Consider the following 26,493-nt stretch of genomic DNA (forward strand, 5'->3'; position numbering starts at 1 on the left):
GTACTTCTACCCAATGAGCCATTTAGGCTAACCTACTAATCTGTCGCTTGAACCCTTGCAAATATGACTGCCAGTGACATGGTATCAAGGTACCACTGTGATCCATAAATACTTCACACAACCAATGAAAGCGCTTAAAAAATAAGGAACATGTTTATACAAAAACTATTAAATTATGGATAACAGTTATATAAATATTAGTACATTATTATAGGAAGATAAGGCCTATAAGATTCTCCCCATTGATCAATAAATGAATCTGCTGTGTACCTTTACCTGACTCCTGGGGTCTATGCTATTGACTCTGTGTCTTCTCACCTCCTCTCCTGAGAGAGCCATTAGGACCCAGCTACACATTATTGCATTAAAGTACTGAAAATTAGCAATAGATATGCTAATGTGTTTATTTGGATAAAGACAAAGCTAGCTGTAGTTTTACAAACTCATAATCACCGGCTAGTAGCTTTGATTAAATTCAATACAAGAAAAATACAAACTTTGAAAAATAGTTTGTCAACTTTTCTTCATCATAAAATATTCATTTCATTCACATGCTAAACAATTTGTTGAGTCAGGATAAAACTAAACAATTGCAATTTTTAATTTCCCTATTGATACAATCATCTCAATGAATCATCAAAATGAAACATGGAAAACTGTCAATTGCAATAACATTTGTGTTCTATGAATCCAATAGCTGTAGTTCATGTGCTCAGGTATAACTATATAACTGAGTGATTTACCAGTCCTTTTTCAAATAAAGGACACTAACATAATTTGAAACTAAAGTAAATTGTTCGAAAGTCATGGAACCTGTATGGGGTTTTTAATAAACATTCATGTAGCAGATATCTTCATCTCTATAAGCAGTAATTATTAGTCTGGGATCTTGGGAACATTTAAAGATCCCCAAAGCAGACACTAATTAAACACTTCAGCCAGTAGCTTAGAGGAAAATAACCCAATATATATCTAGATTAAGTGTGTGACAAATTGAATTAACTCCTAATACTTCTTTTAAAAAGATAACTCCACCTAGAAAGTCAAAACAATAACACTCAGTTGGACTTTATTTTAAACTGCTTCTATTCCTAGCGTGCAATGTCACAGTTAGACACATATAATGCAAAAATAAATAAATGGGTATAAAAGCATCAACTACACTCTGTAATAATTCATCTTTTCAGTCTGTCCTTCACAGAGCTCAAATTTGGCTTTTAATGCTATCACTGAATTGTTTTTTTTTTCCCCAAAGATGTTCCACTTCACATATGTCTCCAGATTTCATTATCAGGACTGTCCCTAGAGAGAAGTTAAGTGGTCACATGTTTAATAGAATTTGAGAGCTGATATTGAAAGACATACCTCTCCAATTGAGTTCCCCATCTGTCTTCCAGGGTCTCTAAAATCATATTACTTCAACTGTATCCTTCAGTTACAGTTATCATGTTTCAAAACAGTCTTAAAATAAAACTAAGATGAAAGAGGAATTTGTAAGATATTACTGTGTATTTGTAGATTAGCATTAAGAACTTACAGAATTAAGATTGTCTAATATCTGGAAAATACCTTTAGACTATTTTAAGTAAACCAGAAATTCCACCAGACAAAGATGTTAGAAATTAAAGAAAAATCTTCAGAGCAGGGCATCATGAAAATATCTTCTTTTAACTTGTTTTTCATTCACAATGACCTATTGAGGCAACATCAGTTACTTTCATTTTGTTTCATTAATAATTAAGTTGCCTGAAAGTTGGAAAATTTAGGCTTAGCTTGACTGAGGTTTTCAATATGAACCATGTTTCAAATAGTCAGATTGTATCTATTATGTGTCTCCTCCACCTTGGACCACAGGTGAGTTAACATCCCAATAAATAGCATGCCAGGGAAATGGTGGCTAATTGTTGAGGGTTAATAATTGAATCAGCTAGTTGTAATGGATTTGAACACTATGGGTCCCTTTCAAACTATTAGTAAAGTGTTCAAAAAGTAATGACACTCAACATATATCTTGAAGAAGGGTAATGGTAGATCATGTTTTCTGATTCCAAGCAGGACTACTGGGCATAATATACAAATACCAGTATAACCCAAGAGAAGACCTATATACATATACAATGGATTAAATGTAATAATAAGGGTCCTGTGTATGTTAAATGATATCTAAGCATTCAGAACATTTTGGAGGGGCCAAGGCATATGATATGTGTGCTGTCAAACCGCTGCTGCTAGAGTTAAGCTCTTCCAGTTTCTCAATAGTAAAACAAAACTGAGCTATTTGAAAACACAAAGGAATATTTGGAGCAGTGACTCATTTGGAGCTAAAATGATATAATGGACTGCTGCGATCGGGCTTGTGGTGGCATCCTACAAGCAGTTTGGGGGCAAAGTTGAATAAAAGCTGAGGACCTATGAGTGAGGCAGAGTTAACCTTTGGTGTGCATTGTGCTCAAATGGGAAACGAGAAAAAAAAAGGATAGTGGGGTTTTAATTGCCTAGACAAGATTTTAAAGTAAAAAAAAAAAAAGTATTGTCCTTTTTTAAAAAAAAAAAAAAGTGTCATTCGTCCCCTTGACTGAATGTACTGTGCAAGCTTTACATAAAGATTCTTCATCCTGAATTTCAAGGATTCTCAAGACAGCAGTGCGCATGCACTACATCTTGCTATTTCAAAGGAGGCTGGGTTGAGGCTCTGGGATAGAATATTAAACATCAGCCTGTTATACCATCATAAAAATCTATTTACCTTTAATATAAATTCTTAAACAAAACAAAAGAAAAAGCATAATGTGCTGCAGAGAGCATGGTGTTTCATCTGTCACAGGAGAAGCTCTACAGCGTCGGATGAATTTTCCAAAACAAGACTGCACATAAAGGAACATCTGTCAACAAGTACCACAACAAAATAAACATACTAGGTTTTCCATAAAGTTCCAGGATCTTGTCTTATTAACAGACTATTTCCCTAATTAAAGGATACCCTCCCTTTAATGAAAGGTTCATGTGTTCAAAGAATGTTCTTAGATACTTCAAAAGTATTGATAAAATTGTGTATGTCTGAAGTCTTAGATTAACGGAGTGATGGTGGTGGCAGTTACCATCACCACCACCCTCCCCCACTTGCCTTGAAGAGGAGAGCAGAAGCTGTTTGTCTCATCACTAGTCCTGAGGCAGCAGTAGTCTGCACTGGACACCCAGAGTTATTCTGAACAAAAGAAATGAAGGGTCACCCTATTGCCTGAAACTGCCTACAGCCTCAGAAAAAAATCAGTTTTTTCTTTTGTAACACTGCTGCTAGTCTCTTCTAAGCCATCATGCATAGCCACAGCCAGTGTCCATGGACACTATTGGTAGAGTTCAAAGTTTGGCACATTCAATTGATTTTTCATGTCTTCCCATGCAAGAGAGTATAGGTCCTTTCCTTCGTGCACCTGCTGGGCACTTCTAGTCTACTTTATGCTTTTATTGATCATGTACAGAGTAACCAGAGGTAGTGGTTTTTTTATCAGGTGCCTTGAGTACCAGCCTCAGTAACCCCTCAGGGCTCAGAATTGGATGCCTAAGGCAGGTGAAGATCTAAGGGTAAAAAATTAATTCAAGTACGTTACCTTTGCATCTTCCTTATATTTTTTTGTGCATAGGGAAAAATGAAGGGGTGTGGAGAAAAGGAAGAATAAGAAGAAGATTAAGGAGAAGAATAAGGATAAGAAAGAAAGAAAGAAGAAGAGTAAGGAGAAGAAATAGAAGTAGTAAGGAGAAGAAGAAGAGTAAAAGTAAGAGCTGATCTCCACAAGGTTTTTAGGTTTTACAGACAGAAAATTCCATAGGTAAGGACAATGACAGTAAGTATATCGAATTCACAAAAAGGGGCATGCAGAACCTGTTAAAGCAGTACTCTGGAACAGGAGACTGGATCCAGGAAAGAGCCAGCATTCAATGGGAAGTACCTGATATTCCAAACCATTAGAAAGTGACTAAACATCCCTGAATCCTGGATTTACCCATTCTCCTCTGATGTGGGAAATCCTACTGTAAATGTATTGATTTTATTGGTTACTATAGAAGCTGCTTTCTTCATCTAATCTCTTTGGTGATAACCCATTTTGGAGATGCCCAGATTTGTTTATTATCAAAGGTGGGGCATGCTGCCTTCCTGCTCAGTGCCTGTCTTCTATAGAAATTTCTATGTGTAGAAACCAAATATGAGTGAGAACATCCCATGTTCCTATTTTTGGGTCTGGCTTACCTCACTCAGGATAGTGTTTTCTATTTCCGTCCATTTGTATGCAAAATTCAAGAAGTCATTGTTTTTTACTGCTGAGTAGTACTCTAATATGTATATGTTCCATACTTTCTTCATCCATTCTTCCTCAACAAGGCCAGTTGGCCCGGGTCTGAAAAAGCATGGGATAAAACCAGACTCGCTGAACATAGCGGACAATGAGGACTACTGAGAACTCAAGAACAATGGCAGTGGGTTTTGATCCTACTGCACGTACTGGCTTTGTGGGAGCCTAGGCAGTTTGGATGCTCACCTTACTAGACCTGGATGGAGGTGGGTGGTCCTTGGACTTCCCACAGGGCAGGGAACCCTGATTGCTCTTTGGGCTGACAAGGGAGAGAGACTTGACCAGGGGAGGGGGAGGGAAATGGGAGGCAGTGGTGGGGAAGAGGCAGAAATCTTTAATAAATAATAATAATAATAATAATAAATAAAATTATCCAAAAAAAGAAATTTCTATGTGGTCTGTTAGCAATTTTGTGGGATAGATTCTACATAAAATTGACTGTTAGAACAAACAATGAATGTTATTGTTCTAAGATCTCAGGGTGTGGGGGAATGGAGCAAAGTCATTCTGTTGCCCATGCAGAAGTCACACTGTTGAGCTGCTTTGAGAACAAATTCGATTTCAAAGGGACGAATCATGGCTTCACTAGATTTTTACGGATATGACAGTGACATTTAAGAGACAGGCGTTCCTGTAGCCATACAAAATTGGTTGCTCCATGTGAACGTGTACGTATCCATTTGCCGTGGATCTTCTTATTGGTCTGTTACTTGTGCATTCACTGTATAGTCTTACAGGCTCTAACAGCTTTTCTATTGTTTGAGGAACGTTTAGGCTTCCATAAAATGAACTAAGGTATTAGCTGTGATGAGGGAGGTCTATAGAGGATGTGCAAATGTCTTTTAACAAGCTATCATTTGGGTCTCTACCCAAGCAGTATAGTTTTCTAATAGTTACTTTGGAAATATACAGAGACTCATACATTACTTTAAAAAGTGTTATTTCTATTTATGTTTGAGAGAAATGAATAATTTCTTTTCTATAGTTAGGTTAGGATTAATTAATTAATTAATTAATTAAAATAATTAACTAATTTCACAAGTTAATTATTAATTAAGTACCACAATTTGTATGTCTTTAGTAGATTGGAAAAAAATCTAAGTAAAAATGTTAGCTTAACTATTCCTTATTTTCAGCAAGATTTTAATGTCCACTGCACAGCGATGGTACTGAGGCTTTTGCAGTATTCTCTCATTAATTAAAAAAAAAATATTCATCAGCATCAGACAGGATTATTCCTCAGGAATGAGATTTTAACACAATGTTAGATGTTTCTGTCAGAGTTCTGTTTCTTCTGTTCTTGAAGAATTTCCCTTCCTTTTGAGAGTGTATGAAAGCTTCAGAAAGGAAACATGCACAGCAACTTAAACCTCTTAAAATACTAAAAGCCGTCTGCTGAATAAGATCTGTTCTTCTACTTTTTCACTTGAGTTACTGAATTGATAAAATGATAGAATATGATTAAATTACGTCGAATATTCCCTGGCCTCACTTATGAACATGATTTTGATGACCCTCAGAGTAGATGATTTTCCTCCATTTTTATTGCTTTTTCTCCCTACTAGAGACTTGAAAGTAACAATAATGACTATCATTATGGAATATCTGCCATTTTTAGCTTTAGCTAACATTTGCTCATACCCCAAATTATATACTTTAATTCTCGATTTATAGGTGAAATTGCGAGATAACAAATAATTTTCTTAAGATCATAAGAGTTGCGAACTACTCAGCAAAGAATCAAGCTTAAATTCTATGTCTTTTTCTGTACTACACAAAGAATATCTGCAAGAACTCTGCTATGATAAGAAGGCCAAAGTGCTTACTTGGAATAGCGCTGGTGTTTATTTGACTGTACATAGACTTCTTTCACAGAACCATGTGCAAAGTATATTTTTCTTTTAAAAAGCTTCAATTACCATATATTGTGGGTTTAAGTGAAACAGTCATATAAAGTGACCCGCATTTTTTCTGTATAAACATTCAGATTTTGATTTAATGTATAGGTTTACCTATCCTGCTGCTATTCTAAGCAGTCACAGCCTTGAGGCATAAAGCATGAGATCTAATGCTCGGTTGAGTTGCTGCTTAGACCTCACAGGACCTGGGAAAAGGGGAAGCAAACCGAAGCACATGCATCTTTAAGTTGCCTACTTAGTCTCATGGAATATCAGACTAAGAAAATATGTGTAGAATGGCTGAGGGAATGGCACAGTTGGTAAACGGTTTGCAAATTAAAACTAGCATGCTCTAGTCTTCCAGCAAACATAATAAAGTTCCACGCCGTATAAGAAATATAATCTGCATCTCATTGTATAATAATGACAAAGAAGAAAAGGTAAAGTTTGAGAGGCTTAAAAATGCACACACAGAAAGAAATAGAAAGAGGACTTGGGAGGCAACTAGGCCAGAAAAGCATTTTCTCCAAAGGCGTGGAGACCTGAATTTTGATCCTCAATGCTTATGTAAAAGTTATATATTGCTGCACGAGTTTTTTTTTTCAACACTGTAATGGTGGAGACAGAGGATTCTTGGGTTATTCTGGTCAGTCATGCTAACCAAAATGCTTAGTTCTCTGTGAGATACTATCACAAGGAAGATGCTCCCAGCTAAAGGGTGCTTGCTGCAAAACCTGACTACCTGTGTTTAATCCCTCAGACCCACATGGTAGAAGGAGAGAAATAAGTTCCACAGTTTTCCCTCTGATATCCACATATGTGTTCAGAACATGCACACACACACACACATTAACAATTTTGCATATAGATAGAACAAACACACATGCTTAACATTCACAGACACACGAATAAACATATACATTCATGCAAGCACACACAGAAACACAATAAATGAGTAAATTAATTAAAAATATGTGGAAGAATACCAACGCTGCAAAAACAAATGATTCTGCACATGTAGATGCACACAGGCATGTCATCCCTAACAACAGACACAAACAAATGTTAAAATGTAAAAGACTTATAGAGCACCATACCAAATTTTCCTGTTTGCTGGGAAAATTTTTGGCATAAAGTGACACATTCTTCTCAGGACCTCATAGACTGATATTTAAGTTTTGTCTGCTCTTTGACTCTTGAAATGTTCTTTCCTTTCTCCATTGTGATTCTTCTGTGATGTCTGGATACTGCGACAAGATCTTATACTTTTCATATAACTGGCTTCATTTCACACATTCTTTGTAGTCATTAAACATTGAATGATCTAAGAACAAGAGGTACTTCAGTTATATGTATGGTGAACATAATGTCCAGAGTGTTCTATTTGTTGTATGTATACTGTGTGTCTTAGTTAGGGTTAGTATTCCTGTGATTAAACACCATCACCAAAGCAACTTGAGAAAAATACAATTTATTTATCTTAAATATCTTGAATATCAGTCCATTGAGAAAAAGCAAGGGAGGAACTCAAGTCAATCAGGAACCTGGAAGCTGGACTTGATGCAGAATCATGGAAGGTGCTTTTTACTGACTTGCTCTATATGGCTTGCTTATCCTATGTGTGTGTGTGTTTGTGTGTATGTGTGTTTTGTTCCATCATATATATATATATATATATATATATATATATATATATATATATATAATAGAACCAAAAACTCAGTGCACAATGGGATGATGAAATGGACTCTCCCACAGCCTTGCCTTGGAGGCATTTGCTCATCTGAGATTACCTCCTCTCAAATGATTCTAGCCTATGTCAAGTTGACATAAAACTAGCCAGCACACTGTGGTTTGAGTATGAAATGTCTACCACAGGATTGTGTATTTGAAACTTTGATACTCAGCTGGTGCTATACGGGCATGTTGTGTAACTATTGGAAGGTAGAGGCTTATCGCCCAACGCTGATGGCTGGGGACATCTCGGGTTTTATAACCCAGACTCACTATGCCGTCTCTCTACTCTGTGACTGTGAACATGTGAGCAGCTGGCTTCCCACTCCTGTGTGTATGACTTCCCCTCGATAGCACCATTTATAAATTAAGGCCTTCATAAATTAAGCCTTATTAAACCTTTCCTTGTGTCATTCAGGTGTTTTACCATAGCAAGGAGAAAACAAAGTCACACTGTAGATTTGGTTCTTTTTTAAATTTATTTATTTATTAAAAATTCCCACCTCGTCCCCTCTTCCCATTTCCCTACCACTCCCCTCATGCCCTCTCCTCCTCCCTCTCCAGTCCTAAGAGCAGTCAGGGTGCCCTGCCCTGTGTGAAGTCCAAGGCTCTCCCCACTCCCTCCAGTTCTAGGAAGGTGAGCAGCCAAACAGATTAGGCTCCCCAAAAGCCACTACCTGCAGTAGAATCAAAACCCAGTGCCATTATCATTGGCTTCTCAGTCAGCGCTCATTGTCAGCCACATTCAGAGAGTCTGGTTTGATTACATGCTCCCTCAGTTCCAGTCCAGCAGGCTTTGATGAGCTCCCATTAGATCAGTCCCACTGTCTTCATGGGTAGACGCACCTCTCCCGGTCCTGACTTCCTTGCTCATGTTCTTTCTCCTTCTGCTCTTCATCTGGACCTTGGGACCTCAGTCCAGTGCTCCAATGTGGGTCTCTGTCTCTATCTTCATCCATTGCTGGATGAAGTTTCTTTGGTGATATGCAAGATATTCATCAGTGTGGATAAAGAAGGTGTGGCACATATACACTTTAGAGTTCTACTCAGCTGTAAAAAACAATAACATCTTGAATTTTGAATGCAATTGGATGGAAATAGAAAACACTGCTAAGTGAGATAACCCAGATCCCAAAAGATGAATATGGTATGTACTCACTCATAAGTGGATTCTAGCCATAAACAAAGGACATTGAGCCTATAATTCGTGATCCTAGAGAAGCTAAATAATAAGGTGAACCCAAAGAAAAACATATAGTTATCCCCCTGGATAATGAAAGTAGACAAGATCCCCTAGAAAAAGTTGGGAGCATAGGGATGGGGATGGGGTGGGGGGAAGGGGAGATGGTGAGAGAGAAGGGAGAAGGGGAGGATTGGGGAGATCTTGGGGGAATGGAATGGTTGAGATGGAGGAAGGGTGGATATGGGAGCAGTGAAGAAGAAATCTTAGTTAAGGGAGCCATTTTAGGGTTGACAAGAGACTTGGATCCAGAGGGGTTCCCAGGTGTCCAAGGAGATGTCCCCATCAAGGTCCTTGGGCAGCAGAGGAGAGGGTACCTGACTGGCCTTATCCCATAGCCACACTGATGATTTGGTTCTATTTCTCACTGTTCTTGACATTGCTTTCCATGAGTGAATCAACAGCTTTGCTTAGTGGTCAGTTGTGGGAAACACCGAGATAATAGTATGTGCAGGCTTGTGTATGAGCTGGATTCTTAGAGAATGTTCTGGACTGTGGTATGGCAATTATTGAGGTAGGTGAAATGCCAGAAATGATAGGTTGGTTAACGCTGAGTATGTTGGTTTACACCCGAGGAGCAGTAAATTTTACAAGGTCTGAATGAGTAAAATTTGCTGAATGTGTCAAATGAATCAAAGAGTTCACTTCTTTTTTTTTTCCTTTTCTGATCATAATCATGGTTACATTGATAATTTGCTTAATTCTTTTTGTCCAAAGGTGTATACATATATTGATACTTATATACATACCTACACACACAAATGCACACAGCTCATATGTATGCCCATTTACTTGTAGCTCCATACATACACACACTTGCATACAGCTTTGTGGCTTAATTGCATAATATGTTAGGTCACCAGTTGCAAAGAAATTATCAGGGCTTATAAAATAATGGTTACATAGTCTTTCTGATGGTCTTTATTTTTTGCACATTATAATGCTTCCTCTATCAAACCTGTACCCATGAAGAGGAATATAAAACCTGCAGATCTCATAGAAAGAAAAAGGCAGAGAGTTTAGTGATTGCTGCACTTTGAATCGGTTTGAGTAGAGTTCGCTGATGATGTTGCCTATTTATTTTTTTCTCTCTGTGAAACACAGAAAAGGGTGAAAGCAGGGAGGCTGAAGGAGGGAGCTATGGACGATTCGGCCTTTCACAAAATGTTTGTCGTGTCAGCGCACATAGCTGACAAAATCATGTGCCTGAAAGATGGAGTAATCGTTTTGTTTTGTTTTTGTTTTGTTTTTAGCTTTAATGGCCCTTTATTTGTGCATCTCTTTTTTTCTACCTGTGCTTAAAAGTACCCTTCTGTATTTTTAGTGAGTATTTTCAAAATGGACCTAGTACTCATGCTATTGTAAGATTCATTCTCACTTTGCTAGAAAGAACCACAAATAAAACAGGGCCTGCATTTGATTCAAACGTGAAAGAAGGGGGACACATCCCTGAGACTAGAAGAAGACCAAGAACAAATTAATGCCTTGGGAAGACCTGGCATTGGATTTAGAAAACAGAGAAGCAGCTAGCAAAACCAACCACTTGTGAGAAGCACCTCATTATTCCTCAGAGACTTAGCCATATGTATCTATTTTAATGTTTTGTCATAATTAAAATCTTTAATTTAGAGCACCGACAAGGGACTACAAGGTATATTGATTATTATTTATATCATTATCACCACCACCACCATCATCATCATAATTATTTTACATTTGGAGCACTGCGTCCCCTCCCTTCTCTTTTTCCAGTCCCTCCCGCTTGGCCATAAATTTACTTCTCCTCCATTTCTCTCCATACAAGTGAAGGCCGCCCATGGATATCAACCAATGGTAGCATATTAAATTGCAGTAAGACTAGGCACTTTCCCTTTTATTAATACTCTGTGATATATGTGGCACAGAAATTATGGGAGTAGTCAACCAATGACTGATTCAGCTTGAGACCCAAGCTATGAGAAGGAGTCTACTCCTAGCACTGCCTGCAGGGCCAGGATCCAGAGGTGTATGGGTTTCTAATATTAAGTGAACTGCATGTCTACACAGGCTGCAATATACAGGCTTACTGCCTATCATTATTTTAAGATCTCTGATGTCAAAAATCATTGTACCTTTGGTACTTTTGCACTTCTGATACTTGGTGTATATTTTGTAGGCAATTTTGAAATTTTATTTGCAGAATAAATAATTCCAACCTCTATTAAAAATTCTTAGCTGCTGAAGTAGAATGAGTCTTCTTGACAGAATACACTTAACACTTAGCAACTTAATTTTACACTGGTTATTAAGCTAATATTTTATGTGCTCATTGTGGATGTGGGAGGATGTTGTAAAAACTTATCATGGAATAGTTGGTTTAAAGTAATAGGCGTTGCTTTTTTCAATGTGTAGGAGGCCAGAGGAATAAAACAGAACTATCAGGAGGCTGTTTAAAATGATCTAATACGACTGTTCACTTGCCTTCCCTGTCTTCTGGTGGTAGTGACAGTACTTGTCCATCTTGACCCTATCTCTAAGAAGATGACCTTCTCTGCGTGGGTGTACGTACATCTATGACTTCTCTCAATAAGGACATCTGATTTTTTTTTGATTAAGTGAATTGCTAACCCAATGTGACATTTTATTTTAAAGAGCTATATAATAATTATTAAAACCCCTTTGTCAAATAATGACACAGGTTTTGGTAGACACAAATAAAGTGCTGGTCAACCTAGACTATGTGCTGAAGTTTGCTCACTTACTTGTTCAGAGAAACTTTATAGCTCTAACCTTTCATTACATTGTCTGACTAGAGAACAGTGGTTTTACTACATATCTTTGAAACTGGTAGTGAAGCTTATTTAAAACGATGTATATTGATTTTGACATTAAACATTATAGAGTTAAAGAAATGCAGTGAATAGTATCTTGAATTAATATAGCAAACAATCTAGTAGAATTATTTTTAAAATTATTATTATTAGTTTGTGTGTGTATATATATGTTTGTGTAGCTGTGTGTGTTTTCAGCTATGTACATGTTGTGAATGTATACAGGACACAAGGGAACTGTAATTGTCTTCTACCTTTCTTGGAGGTACTTCCTTGAGACTGGGTCTCTCACTGAACCTGGAGTTCACTGGGTTGGTGGTGAACAAGTTCACAAACTCCTCCTATCTCCTTTTACCTAGCACCAAACACACAGTCCTGGGGCTACAGACCTGTGTGGCAAACCTGACATTCTACATGAGTGCTGAAGATCTAAACTAAGTCCATGTGCTTGTGCAGCAAACATTTTGCCCACCGAGCCCTTTCCCAGCCATTACAATGATTCTTTTTTTTTTTATGACAGTACCTTTCCGTATATAACAGTGACAAAATGCTAAAGCAAAATTTCCTGTCCAGAGTTCAGCAAATTGACAAGAAATAGTATGGGTGAGATCTCAAGAGAAATTATAAGAACAAGTCCAAGTCAAGTAGCAGTTCACAAATATTTGCTTTGGGTAACCACATGCTTCTGCTAGGATGATCTCAGAAGTCTTGTTACATAAGGTAAAACAAAATAGCTAACAGAGGAGGGCACTGGAAAGAGCCTGTAGTGGTTTAAAGGTAATGAAGGTCACTGACTTGCAGTAGCTAAAAGAACATTTGAAAATGAATGAACCTGGGAAAAGCATGAAATTCATCTCCTTCAAAGGTGGCTTTTAGAACATAACATTGAATTTGTGGTAATGATTTGTGGTAGAGTAATAGTTCAGAATCATAAACTAAGGAGAGGTACAGTCAACCAAGAAATGGGACTAAAGAGAACCATTTAAGTTGCTCAGAAAATAAAGCCACAATGGGAACAGCCTCAGCAATTTTAATACAAGACAATGGGAGACTTCTACCCAGCATTAGAATCATCTTCCTTCATCCTCACAATGTTCAGCAATGGGTACTTGTCAGACTCCCATATCTTCTGTAACTGAAAGTGAGAAAGAGATGATGGAGACATGTTGAGGGAGCCCTGACTAGTCATGGGCAAGATCATTTTTACTGTATACTGTTGTCATCTAACTGAAAAAATAATGGTATTTTCAAGATTTTGATTATAAGCTGTCCAGAAAAATTTCCAGTCAGTCAGTACCATCACTTTAAAGATGGGAGGTAATCCAGCTAAAAATAAATATGAATTTATTTGAGATGATTAGTGCATCCTGTTACCATTGTTCACATTGTTCTTTAATCGTGCCTGTAGCACTATTAATAAAAGCCCAGAGACAGATATTGGGGTTCAGTCTGAAGGTCAGAAAAGCAAAACAGTCAGCCACTGGCTCTTAACTCTACCTCAGTTCGAAATGACAATCCTGCCTCCAGGAATCTCAGAATGAGACTATGTCTGAGAACTGTCTCCTCCTGTCTTAAATTCCTCTTTAGTGCTGGGATTAAAGACATGCACAATTACTGACAAAGTATTGTGGCTATTGGGCTTAAAGGTGTGTGTCACCACTACCTAGACTGGAAGGATAATCAGTGGTGCTGTTTTACAGTCTGATTTTCCGGCAAGCTTTATTTGTTAAAATACAAATTAAATATCACTACGTATGCCTCCTGCTCAAATAAACAAAAATGATCCTGACTTTCAAATTGGCCCAGAGATTCAGATAACTATCTAGTCTCCCATCTTCCTTTTTTGAATGAAGTTGTTATTCACAGGTATCTACACAGGGAGGTAGCAATCAAATTATTAAAATGAAGCAGTGACCCTGAAATGGATAAAATTATATAAGAATTTAAAGTAGCTTTGTTGCTTTGTAAAATGAAAAAAAATATTTGTTTGACAATTTTTTAGTCTTATAATACTGGTGCCTGTAAACAAACAATTGACATTTTTTGACATCTTATCTCTCTTAAAAAATGTAATGAAGAAAACTGAAGATCGAGAAGAATTATCAAAAATAGATTTTAACTCAGAAATTATCACTAATAAAATATTTGTTTTCACTGGTATACATTACTCAGCTTTTTTTTTGAGTGACTTAATAAATATATTTCTTACTTGAATTAAAACTTTGTAAGCCAAAATTAACACCACAATATCCTTTCTTTTCTTCTACATCTTACAACATGATAAATCAAGGAAGCAGCGATTTTCATTGTGTGGTTTGATTGTTTGGCAGTAACAGACAGCCCCAAAGTGCCATGACCTTAATGGCCAAGAATATAGAGGTTGGGTGACTGTGACATTAAAGGACAGATGTAACATGAATACATCAAAGGTTTGCTGTCCCGAGGGTAGTTTGAGACTCATGTTTACTCCTGGATAGAATGAATGAATGAATTCATATTTATAGAATGAATGAAGCAATTAAAAAATGATATCTACCTATATGTTCTTAACACTAAAAATTTGTTAACACAACCTTGCTGCCAGTTACAACTTTTCCTTAGAAAACTGATTAAATTATGGAAATCATATTCTCAAATACTAAGGGAGAGACAGAAAATTGATATTTACTAAAATTTTGTTCTCTACATCTAATACATAGGATTGTGTATGTGTGCATGTTTATGTGAAGGTGTAAGTCATAAACAATGCCACACCAGTTTGGAATTATGATTAATAGGGTGGTATTTATTTAAAGGGAAAAAAATGTACAGATCACCGTCAGCCCTCTGCGCAACTAGGAAGGGAGTCTAGTCGCCAGTGGAGCAGGAAGTGAAGAGAGAGAGGAGAGGGAAGTGGCCGCTTTTTTAAAGGGAGAGAGACTATGCCCCAATGGGCTGGTATCTCAGTGGCTATAGGCTGGAGGAGTGGGAGGACCTCCCGTAACACCTCCCCCTTTTGTTTAAATAAGAGAGTTCTAAACCTACTATGAAATTATATACAATAAGTACAAATATCCTATTCTAACTAGCTTAGATCTTGTATAATAAATAACTTGGCCAAGTCATGAGAGAAAGTAACTACATTTATACAGTCTTCAACCCCATCAAAGATCTGAGAAGGGAAATAATGTTACCTGGGTAATTAGGAAGTTCAGTAAAACAATTTCCAAAACACGCAACCAATCACAGAGACAACTAGTTACCTAGGCAATCACCCAAAGTCACATTAGCAGTGTTGAAGCAACCAACTTTGGCTAAGGCCTAACATAAATGACATACCATTTTCAAAGGCAAGCAACTTTTCAAAACTATCTTACCCTGTCTTGGCAGGTTATGACAGCCCTGCTTTATCCATTGATGCACGCTCTGTATCTTTGTCAGTGGTTGAGGTATGGGCATTTCTTTGCCCCAAGGCCAGTTCTGCCAAAAAGAAAGGCTCCAGGTGGAGTGTCTTTGGTGCTCAACATTCTCTCGGGAATAGAGTGGTGTTGCCAGGAGCAATTGTTACTCACTACCACAAAACTCTGAGTTGGATTAAAGGCCCTTTTCTACAGCTCTTTGAAGAAGTTGAAGATTATCTATCTATACTGAATATAATCTCTATATATCTAAAGAACCTGATTAGTCTAATTATAAATGACAAACTTAGATGACTATTAGTCTATACAAGTCTCAATATCTATCTAACTTAAAGACTAAGACAATAAACGACTGTGAAACAAATGAGGACAATGACCTCCAAATATAAACAATGTACAAATATACATTGCAGTAGGTAAATATATATCAATACACAAACATTATATAAGTATCTTAATCAGAGGTAGAAATGTACACTGCAATATGGTAAATATATACAATATATCAATACAATATATGTCAATACGTAAAAATGCTTTAAACAGAGGTAGAAACATGCATGCATACAATAGTCAATATAATTTAACTTTGTATCAATATACAAGAATCTATACCAATATATTTGTCTAAAAACAGTAACTCACAATTACAAATCTATTATCCCATCATCCCTCTTTTTTTTTTTTTCAAAATGATCCCTGAGCTTATAAAATTCCTCCCCCAACCCTCAATCGTATACTAATTATAATCAACCCCTAAATGATGTCCCTAAACCCAAGGGCAAACTTTACTGAGAGAGGGGACGTCGTCCTCTAGAATTACTTCCAGCTGTCATGGGGGCGACGTTCTTTCTGGGGGATCCTGTGAAAGTAAAATGATGGTTAAATTTCAAGATCAATGTCTTTTAAAATTGCAAATAGTCTCTGAGTATTTTGTGCAGGTCTGGCCAAAATGTTGTATAAGATGTGCACCATTTCAGCTAACCAAGTTGGAACTGTCTTGTGCAGCTGGTACCCAAAGCAGGTCTTGTAGTAGCACTATCAGTATCATGACGTCATATCCACCAGGTGGAGTTGTTGTTATGGGGCCCCATCTTCTTCCTGGAAACTTCAAATGTCACTTCAGGAAAAACTCATTGTTCATTATGAAAAAACTTAAACATTAATAATATAGACATATATAGACATATATATAATCAATGGAAGACATGATAGATATATTCAATGAAAAGTATGATAGATATGAAGAAAAGCAAAGATGTTTTCTAAACTCATATTTCCTTCTGTCCCACATCATGGCTCTTGACATGAGACAGAAACTCCAGAAACTCTGGGTTTTTCTCTTACTAACAGGCTTGGAATTGGAGAGGGACTGAGCCAGAGTCCAACTTCAAAACCAGCTTTATAAATTTAGAAATATGGTTTAATATTACTTACACAATCCATTCAGTTGTCTTGATATTTCCTATTGGGCAGGTATTTTTCCATCTGTCAGTATCCAAACATCCAGGGTCCCTTGAATTTCTCAAAGATGAGTGTTTTCCTGTGGAGATAAGAATAGAACCCTGCCCCCATTCTATATGTTTTTCTTACCACCTGTATGAATATCATCATTGTGGATGAGTTGTCATTTCTCCTTTCCAAGAGGTTTCTCCTCTTCAAATCGAAACTTTATTAATTTTGATGGTATCCACAATTTTTCTTCTCCTGTGGAAACAAGAGCAAAACCCCTTCCCCAACGGAGCACATCTCCTGGCTTCCACTGAGAGGTCAACACATCTTTGAAATAAATCGGTTGATTTAGTTCAGCAGACTTTTCCATTATCCAATGTCTTTCTGCTGCTGTCGTTCCTTTCTCATTAGCGTTAAGAAAATTCAAGGTTAATAAAGCATTATGTAATCTATTTCTGGGGGTATTTTCAGTCCCTTTCTGTTTGTTCAGCATATCCTTTATAGTACAATTTGATCTTTCTATAACTGCCTGACCTGTAGGATTATTTGGTATACCTGTAATGTGTTTTATATTATAATAATCAAAAAAGCATTTCATTTTCTTAGATACATATGCTGGACCATTATCTGTCTTTATTTGTGCAGGTATACCCATGATGGCCATAACTTCCAATAAATGTGTGATTACTGAATCAGCCTTTTCTGAGCTCAGGGCAGTAGCCCATTGAAAACCTGAATAAGTGTCTATGGTGTGGTGTACATATTTTAATTTACCAAATTCCATAAAGTGAAACACATACATCTGCCAGATTTCATTTCTCTTAGTACCCTTTGGGTTACTCCCTGCAGGCAACGGTGTTTGATTATAGAAAGAACAAGTATGTCCTTAGCTTGTTGCCAAGTAATGGAAAATTCTTTCTTTAGACCTTTACTATTGACATGATGCTTCTTTTTTTTTTATTGAGAAAAGGAGAAAAATAAAACAAGTTTCCACCTCCTCCCAGCCTCCCATTTCCCTCCCCCTCCTCCCCCCCCTCTCCCCCTCCTCCCACCCTTCTCCCCCTCCCCCCACTCCTCTCCCCATCCCTCTCCAGTCCAAAGAGCAGTCAGGGTTCCCTGCCCTGTGGTAAGTCCTAGGTCCTCCCCTCTCCATCCATTTCTAGGAAGGTGAACATCCAAACTGGCTAGGCTCCCACAAAGCCTGAGGCCTTCAACACACTTTCAATCAATAATTGATCAATCTCAGCGTTGCCTTGGGCTAGAGGACCAGGCAGACCTGTACGGGACCGGATGTGTCTTATGTACATCCGACAAAGCCTGTTCCTGATTATGTCTTGTACCTGGATAAACAATGAAGTCAACTCTGTGTCATCTGGTATAAATTCAGCGGTTTCAATATGCAAGATAACTCTTTCTGCATATTGTGAATCTGTAACTATATTAAGAGGTTCTTTAAAATCCCTTAGCACCATAAGAATGGCATATAATTCTGCCTTCTGGACAGAATTATAAGGGCTTTGTTCCACCTTACTCAATTCATCTGACTTGTAACCTGCTTTCCCTGATTTATTTGCATCAGTATAGAACAGATGGCCTCCAGTTATTGGAGCATCAGGTACAATTCTAGGAAGAATGCAAGAAGTTCTTTTTATAAGGTTAAGTCTACCACTTTTGGGATAGTTGCCATTAATTTCTCCCAAAAAATTAGCACAAGCTCTTAGCCACGGTTCATTGTCTTCCCATAACTTTTTTTATTTCTTCAGTAGTAAAAGGCACTATAATTTCTGCTGGGTCTATACCTGCTAGTTGACGAAGTCTCAGCTTACCTTTTATAATTAATTGAGAGACTTTTTCCACATAAGTTTTTAATTTTTTACTTGGTTTATTAGGAATAAATATCCACTCTAAAAATAATATCTTCCCTCTGCATTAGAATCCCTGTAGTAGAAATTCTGGAAGGCAATATGACTAGGATGCAGCTAAGATTTGGGTTCACCCTATCCACATGTGCCTCCTGTAATTTTTCCTCAATCATTGTCAGTTCCTTTTCTGCTTCAGCTGTCAGTTTTCTTGGACTATTCAAATCTTTATCACCATCTAAGGTTTTGTGTAAATGAACTATTAGATCAGGTGTTATCCCAACAGCTGGTCGTAGACTGGAAATGTCTCCTAACAATCTTTGGAAGTCATTAAGAGTCTTTAACCGGTCTCTCCTAATTTGTGCCTTTTGTGTTTTAATTTTCTCTAACCCTATTCTGTAACCTAGGAAATTAATAGAATTTCCTCTTTGAATCTTTTCAGGGGCAATTTGTAATCCCCACCTAGGCAAGAGTTTCTTTACTTCTTCAAACATCCTTTCTAAAGTATCTTTATTTGAATCAGATAACAACATGTCATCCATGTAATGATAAATTATGGACTTGGGAAATTGTTTACGAATTATTTCCAATGGCTTACTTACAAAATATTGGCACAATGTAGGACTATTGAGCATACCCTGTGGGAGGACAGTCCGTTGATATCTCCTATTAGGCTGAGAATTATTATAAGTAGACACTGTGAAGGCAAATTTTTCTCTATCCTTTTCTTGTAACGGTATAGTGAAAAAACAATCTTTCAAATCAATAACTATAAGAGGCCCTCCTTTTGGTAACAGAGAAGGCAAAGGAATTCCAGATTGTAGTGGGCCCATAGGTTGAATTACTTTGTTGACAGCTCTTAGATCTGTCACCATTCTCCATTTACCAGATTTCTTTTTTACAACAAACACAGGAGAATTCCAAGGGCTGGTTGATTCTTCAATATGGTGAGCATCTAGTTGCTCCTGCACTAGCTGTTCCAATGCCTGTAGTTTATCTTCAGCTAGAGGGCACTGTTTGATCCATATTGGCTTCTCAGTTAGCCATTTTAAAGGTAGGGCTGTTGGTACCTCTAAAGGTTTGGTATTTGCTGTATGTTCTTGTACAGCCTGAATGGCTTGTGACCTTTTTCCATAATACCTCATCATATCCTTCCCAGAATTATGAGTTCCTGGAACTACAGGAATGTTAATCTGGGTATTCCATTGCTGTAGCAGGTCACGGCCCCATAAATTTATGGCAATATTGGCTATATATGGCCTTAGTCTTCCTATTTGCCCTTCGGGCCCTTTGCATTCAACCCATCTTGTGCTTTGTTTTACAAGAGATAGGGTTCCAATTCCCAGGAATTGAACATCTACCTCTTGAAGAGGCCAATTCGGATGCCAAGATTCTGGGGTAATGATACTTACATCCTCAACTGTGTCTAATAAGCCTTCAATAAAAGTGCCATTTATACAGACTCTTAGCTTTGGTCTTTGATCATTAATAGAAGTCTGCCAAAATATACGTTTACTCTGTCCTACTGGGTTTTTTGACTCATCCTCCACACGTATTTCATCATTTAGACCAGTATTACTTTTTACAGCAGAAATTGGAGCTTTTAATTTTCTTGGTGAGGCACGTTCTCCACTGTGACTGGGAATGACTGGGCCACTGTTGGCTTGGGGGCCTGCGAGAGGCCCCTCAAGGAGTTTCCCAATGGTATCGGTTTGCCTTGTTTGTCTGTTGTTGACCTGCATTCGTTGGACCAATGTGGGCCTTTACCGCATCTCCTACATATACCTGAAGGCCTAGGTCTCCTATTTTTGTCATTCCCAGAGGAGATAATATCCCTAGAAATTCTGTGCCTGCAATCCCTTTTCAGATGTCCTAATTTACCACAATTAAAACACCTGGCAGTTTGATGTCTCATTGCTGTGGAAATCGCTTCTCCTACCCAAGATTCATCGTTATAACTAAACGTCTCAACATTCTCCGTATGCTGAATCCATTCATCCATAGGTGCTGATCTAGACTTTAAAGGCCCAATCATCTTTTTGCATTCTATATTTCCATTCTCAAAAGCTAGAGATTCAAGAAGTATTCGTCTAACTTCTGGGTCTGTTACCCCTATGTACAGAGCCTTAATTAATCTTTGCAAAAAGTCAATACAGGGTTCTCTCTGTCCCTGCCTAATTCTGGTATATGATTCAACCCTTTTTTCTGGATCTTGTATCCTATTCCAAGCATTTAAAGCTGCTTGGTGACATAGACACAGTACTTCATCATCATAAAGTCTTGGACCTGTGGATCAGCCTATTCTCCTGCACCAAGAATTTGATCTTGGGAAACCTCGACAACTTTTGCTCTTCCTTGCTGTTCCATATGTTTGGATTCTTCTCTGAAATGAATTCCAAACATCAAGGAAGGTCCATTATCTAAAACTGCAGACACTAACTGATGGAAATCATAGGGGGTAGCTCTAGCATTAGAAGCCCAAGTCCTTATCATTTCCTTTACATATGCAGAGTGCAAGCCAAAATTAACAATAGCTTGCTTAATTTCTTTTAGATCATTCATTGCTATTGGCGTCCATCTAGCTTCTCTGACTCCCTTTGAGCCTTTAGAAGTTGACGCTTTGTCAGAATTAAGTATAGGGTATGCCGCTAAAACCTTGGGTAAGCCAGTTCTAATAGCTGGTGTTGGCATTGTATCCTGTCCTTGTGCCTTATTACTCTGTTCACCAGCTCCAATCATTTCTTCAATCATTTCAAGTCTTTTTATTATTGTCTTTATTATTGTCTCTTTTGAATCCTGAATCTCCTGACCTGCTTGAGTTTCTAGTAAAGATTGTATGGTTCTTAGGAGTGCCATGATCTTCCTAAATGATAGAATATTCAAAAGAATACTGAAACCTAGTTACCAGTAAATTAAGTTATCCCCATAGTCATATAAACCTTGCATGATATAACCCATTGTATTGGTAACCAGAACAGTAAAATTCGCGTTGGAAACGAAAACTGCCATATTACCTATTATCCAGCAGGTGGCGCTGTTGCCCAGTCACGACGAAAACAGAGTCCTGTATCAGAGTCTGCCTAGTATTTGTTAAAAACTGGAAAATGTAAGTTGCTCAACAAAGTAAATGTAATTAAATCAATTCCAGAGACGGAACCAGAAACCCAGAATCCAGGGGTAGAGAAGAGCAACCTGGAAGCCGCTTATGCCTCCACGTGACAGAGTCACCCTGAGGGGTTGCATCTTTCAGCAAGCGCGTGCTCTGGTTCGCGCCACTTAAGATCTGTGCTTGCAAGGGAGATTTAAAAACGACTCAGAAAAGAGCCAACCACGCTGCAGAGACTAAACGGGCCTGTGGAGTTTAAATCCACGTGGGGAGGCCAAAGCCACTGCTGCAAGGCACAGGCAGCTGCTGAGGAAGGGAGGGCTCCTGCCAAGCTGAACTCGCGGCCAGCAGCCAAGCGGGAAAAGGAGAGGTTCTAAAACCAAACGTTGGGTGCCAACTGAAGGCATAAGTCATAAACAATGACACACCAGTTTGGAATTATGATTAATAGGGTGGTATTTATTTAAAGGGGAAAAAACTTACAGATCACTGTCAGCCCTCTGCGCAACAAGGAAGGGAGTCTAGTCTCCAGGGGAGCAGGAAGTGAAGAGAGAGAGGAGAGGGAAGTGGCCGCTTTTTTAAAGGGAGAGAGACCACGCCCCAATGGGCTGGTATCTCAGCGGCGATAGGCTGGAGGAGTGGGAGGACCTCCCGTAACATTTATGACCTCTCTTTAGTAAGCTGGAGAGAAATGAAGTCTTAGAAGACACTTTTTGTGAAATCTGTGGTCCAGAAACTATTTTAATTATTGGATTATGAAGAAGAATAAAGAATATTTTTTAATTGAAAACTGTTTATTGATTTTTCTAGTCTAACCCATCCCTGTAACAAGATCAAAATGAAACGTGGATAAAGAAGACACAAATTTTTTTCTCATGAAACTCAATTACTACAAGAAAAAATAGAAATGCAAAACATGCAGAGTTTACATATGTAAATATTACATCTATAGAATATATCATACAATTTGAATATATCATTCAAATATATTATTCATATCACATGGTATATTATATAAATAATATATAAATAAATATTTTTAAAATGTTCACTTTAAATTGGTTAGAACATAACATACACACTATTACATATATATTTACATGTTCTCAGTAAGGTAGTATCTAAGAAGTTAGAAATTGAAAAATCATATTAGAATCAATTTCCAAAGTGTGTCAATTGCAAGACTAAGAAGTTAGATTTCTTATATACTAGAAGTAAATTAAAAATAATGTTCAAAGCATATATTTTATTTTTAATTTAACTTATAGAAATTATTTAAAGTATTGAGAAATATTTGAAGTTATATACCCTATGTATACATTTATGGATACAACAAGTGGCACACCATAATTATGCACACTTATTGCCAATTAGATAATTTTTGTATAGGTAAGGAAAGAAGTTATTTTTAATAAAGTTAAATATAAATTCATTGTCTCTCAGCCTTAATTAGACATATAGTTAAAGAGATGTGTGTCAGAAGGTACTTTTGCTATTATGTCTATGAATGTTTTCCAAGTCTTAACTTTTCTGTCCTCACTAACATTATTTTGGTATGTGAGAGAATTATTAACTGCAAGTGACAGTATGTAGCTCAAATGGAAGAAGACTGAGGACATTTGTGTCACTGTGGCTTTCATATGTTTACTTGGTGGCAGGTGGAACAAAGGTTAATACTGAGAACTCCAGTTTGAGACTAGGGAAAGCTTTGATGGCATTCCTTTTTCTACCTAGCAGGCAATCATGAAAAGTTTTCTTACAAGATACTTTTGGAACATACAAAGACATCACACAAAAACCTTACTGCAAGGCAATCGTGTCCTAGACAAATTGGTTTTTCCTATTCCTCCAAATTGTCATTTTAAGTTCCAAGGTAAAAAAGACTTGCCAGCTAATTGGCACATTTTTCAGAAACAGTCATGACAAAGATATGTTGCCCTGGGTGTACATATTAGGAGACTTTGTGTTGGGATATTTAGTTATTTTCAGAGTTTGTCTTGTATTTTTCTAATTGTTTTGTGTCCTTGTTAATTAAGGTTGTAAAGTAGCTATGATGGTGCCATTTGAGTGTGACTGTTTACAGAACTGAGGCATTTTTGGAAAAATTTATTCCATATTAGAGACAAAAAGTGGACAGTGTTGCTCATATCTTCACTTTTCACATCATCCCAAGGAAAACATTTAGCTCTTTTTTATCTTCTAATGTATCAAAAATCATAACGTTTTAAAATACAAGAGCAGTTACTATAAAAATTATTAGACACCTTTCCAAATGCTGTCTTGGAGTTAAGTAGAGTAATTTTTCCTCTGTCAAGCTGCTAGCGCTGCTTCTAAATATCTAAAAGTCTAATTTCCAAAGGCAAACTCCTGTCAGGGGATCCAGTCAGTAGTAGGACAATAAATAGTCTACAAATGATGTTGAGAAAAATATTTTTAAAAGAAAGAAAAATTGAAAAAGCAAGCTAGAGATAATACTTTCCTTGTGCAAGGCTACGATTGTTTCGCTTGTTTGTGCTTCTGCAGTTACTTAAGTTGCTTTCCAAGCATTTATTTACAGGAAAGTATTCTTCAACCCTTAAAATTTTAGTTTTTTGTGGAAATAGAAACAAGAAAAACTATCAGAAGCTGCATGTGTGTGTGTGTGTGTTGTTGTTGTGTATACATAGTAATCTACATTGAACAGTAGTTCGTATTTTACAGTAGGTGAAAATTTATATGAACTTTTAAAATGAAACATAAAAAGCATGTCTTCTGAAACTCTGACAGTTATATCTACTTTGCAAACTTAATTTGTAAATATTTCACATGATATCAGAGTGACATTATTCCTTAGTTTTTCTTCCCTCTAACTTTTTACAAATAGCCTTTCCCCCATATCCCCTTTACTTTGCCTTAATATTACAACATTCTGAAACTTATAGATATTTTGACTCTTATATAGTTCCCATTTGCAAAAGGGTAATATAGTATCACAAAAATGAAATATAGCATAATTAAAAAAAATCAAACTATGTATTGAAAATTTGTCAGTGTGAAACTACTATTTATTTAGTTATTTTCCTCGGAGATATTTTGACTATTTTTTCTTCAAAATTGAGCAGATGACCTTTATTTTTAAAAATATATGTTATTTCTTCCCATAAGAACTGCATTGAAGATAAAAAGAGATACAGTATAATTTTCATGATTATATGACACCGTTTTCAAACTTGAAGACTTGTTTACTTAGTGAGCCAATCGTTTCTCCCCTTTTCCTCCTTGTTGCAAGGGCAATCATGGCAAGCCTCATTCATATGGAAATGTATTGGAAACAAATTAAAATGGTATTAATGGAATTCAGTATGCAGGAAATTCTTACCAAGGCATCTATTTCTGATGCAATACTTCAAAAAAAATTGTCATGTCCTTTCCTGAGCAAAGGTTACTGCTTTAGCAATGCAAATGTAAGAATATTCTTACATTTGGGCACATTAAACTTTATCTTCTTGCCTAGACCATCATCAAAGACAAGATTCAACAATTGTTTCCATTCATTCTATGAATCGGGTAAGGGGATTAGTCTTCTTTTGACTTTGCAAAAATTATTCTGTGTAATTTACCTCCTAATGGCATTGCGATAATGGAGTAAAATATTGTTGGGGTCTAATCAGTACACAAGACACCAGGAAACTCATAGTTGTTTCACATAAACAACAGAAATGACCAGGCAGCATATAGATACAGAAACGCATCATCACTCATAGTCAATTGGTGCCATAAAGGGAAAATGGCTATAATAGAGGGGAATATTTGAGAGTTTCCTTTTGCACTAATTATGAGGTCTTGAATTTCCTGAGGGAATTTGAAGAAATGAGAAATCTGAGATCTGGGAAGATAGAAAGGTTTTCCTTTCAATATTTGAAAGTTCTATTGGAGATGAAATTATTTTTTTTTTAATTTTATGTGATTCAACATTATGTAGGTTTGAATAAATAATATATATATATATATATATATATATATATATATATATATATATATATATATATTTGGTTTTTCAAGACAGGGTTTCTCTGTGGCTTTGGAGCCTGTCCTGGAACTAGCTCTGTAGACCAGGCTGGTCTGGAACTCACAGAGATCCGCCTGCCTCTGCCTCCCGAATGCTGGGATTAAAGGCGTGTGCCACCATCGCCCAGCAATAAATAGTATTTTTATGGTATATATATATATATTAATAGAATCAGAGGTAATTATTATTAGAAGTTTCATAGAACATACTATAATTTTCAGTATATTTCTACTTAGCACACTTGTAAATGATGTTTTATATTTACTGGAAAGTCAATTCAATTAGATATCAGAGAGGAAATAGAATGCCACTACTTCAATGCATATCTATAGCCAAAATTGACTTGAATTCAAGACCTGGAATAAGAAGTTTGGTGATACATATATAATATAAGCACATATAGCAACTTGTGTCAGTATAGACAATCACCTACACATATAGATCATTAATCTAGCCTATGTAGCTGTCCATTTTCAACTACCTCAGATTATCTAAACATCAGTTTACAATGTTTCATTTTTATTCTGCTAAATTAATTCACTGAAACAAGAGCTAGAACTTTAGAATACAATGTCCTTGTATTAAGTTTTATATATATG

The sequence above is a fragment of the Microtus oregoni genome, unplaced genomic scaffold, assembly GCF_018167655.1.
Source record: "Microtus oregoni isolate MIOR12 unplaced genomic scaffold, Mior012 000043F_ref0000047, whole genome shotgun sequence".
NCBI lineage: Eukaryota > Metazoa > Chordata > Mammalia > Rodentia > Cricetidae > Microtus > Microtus oregoni.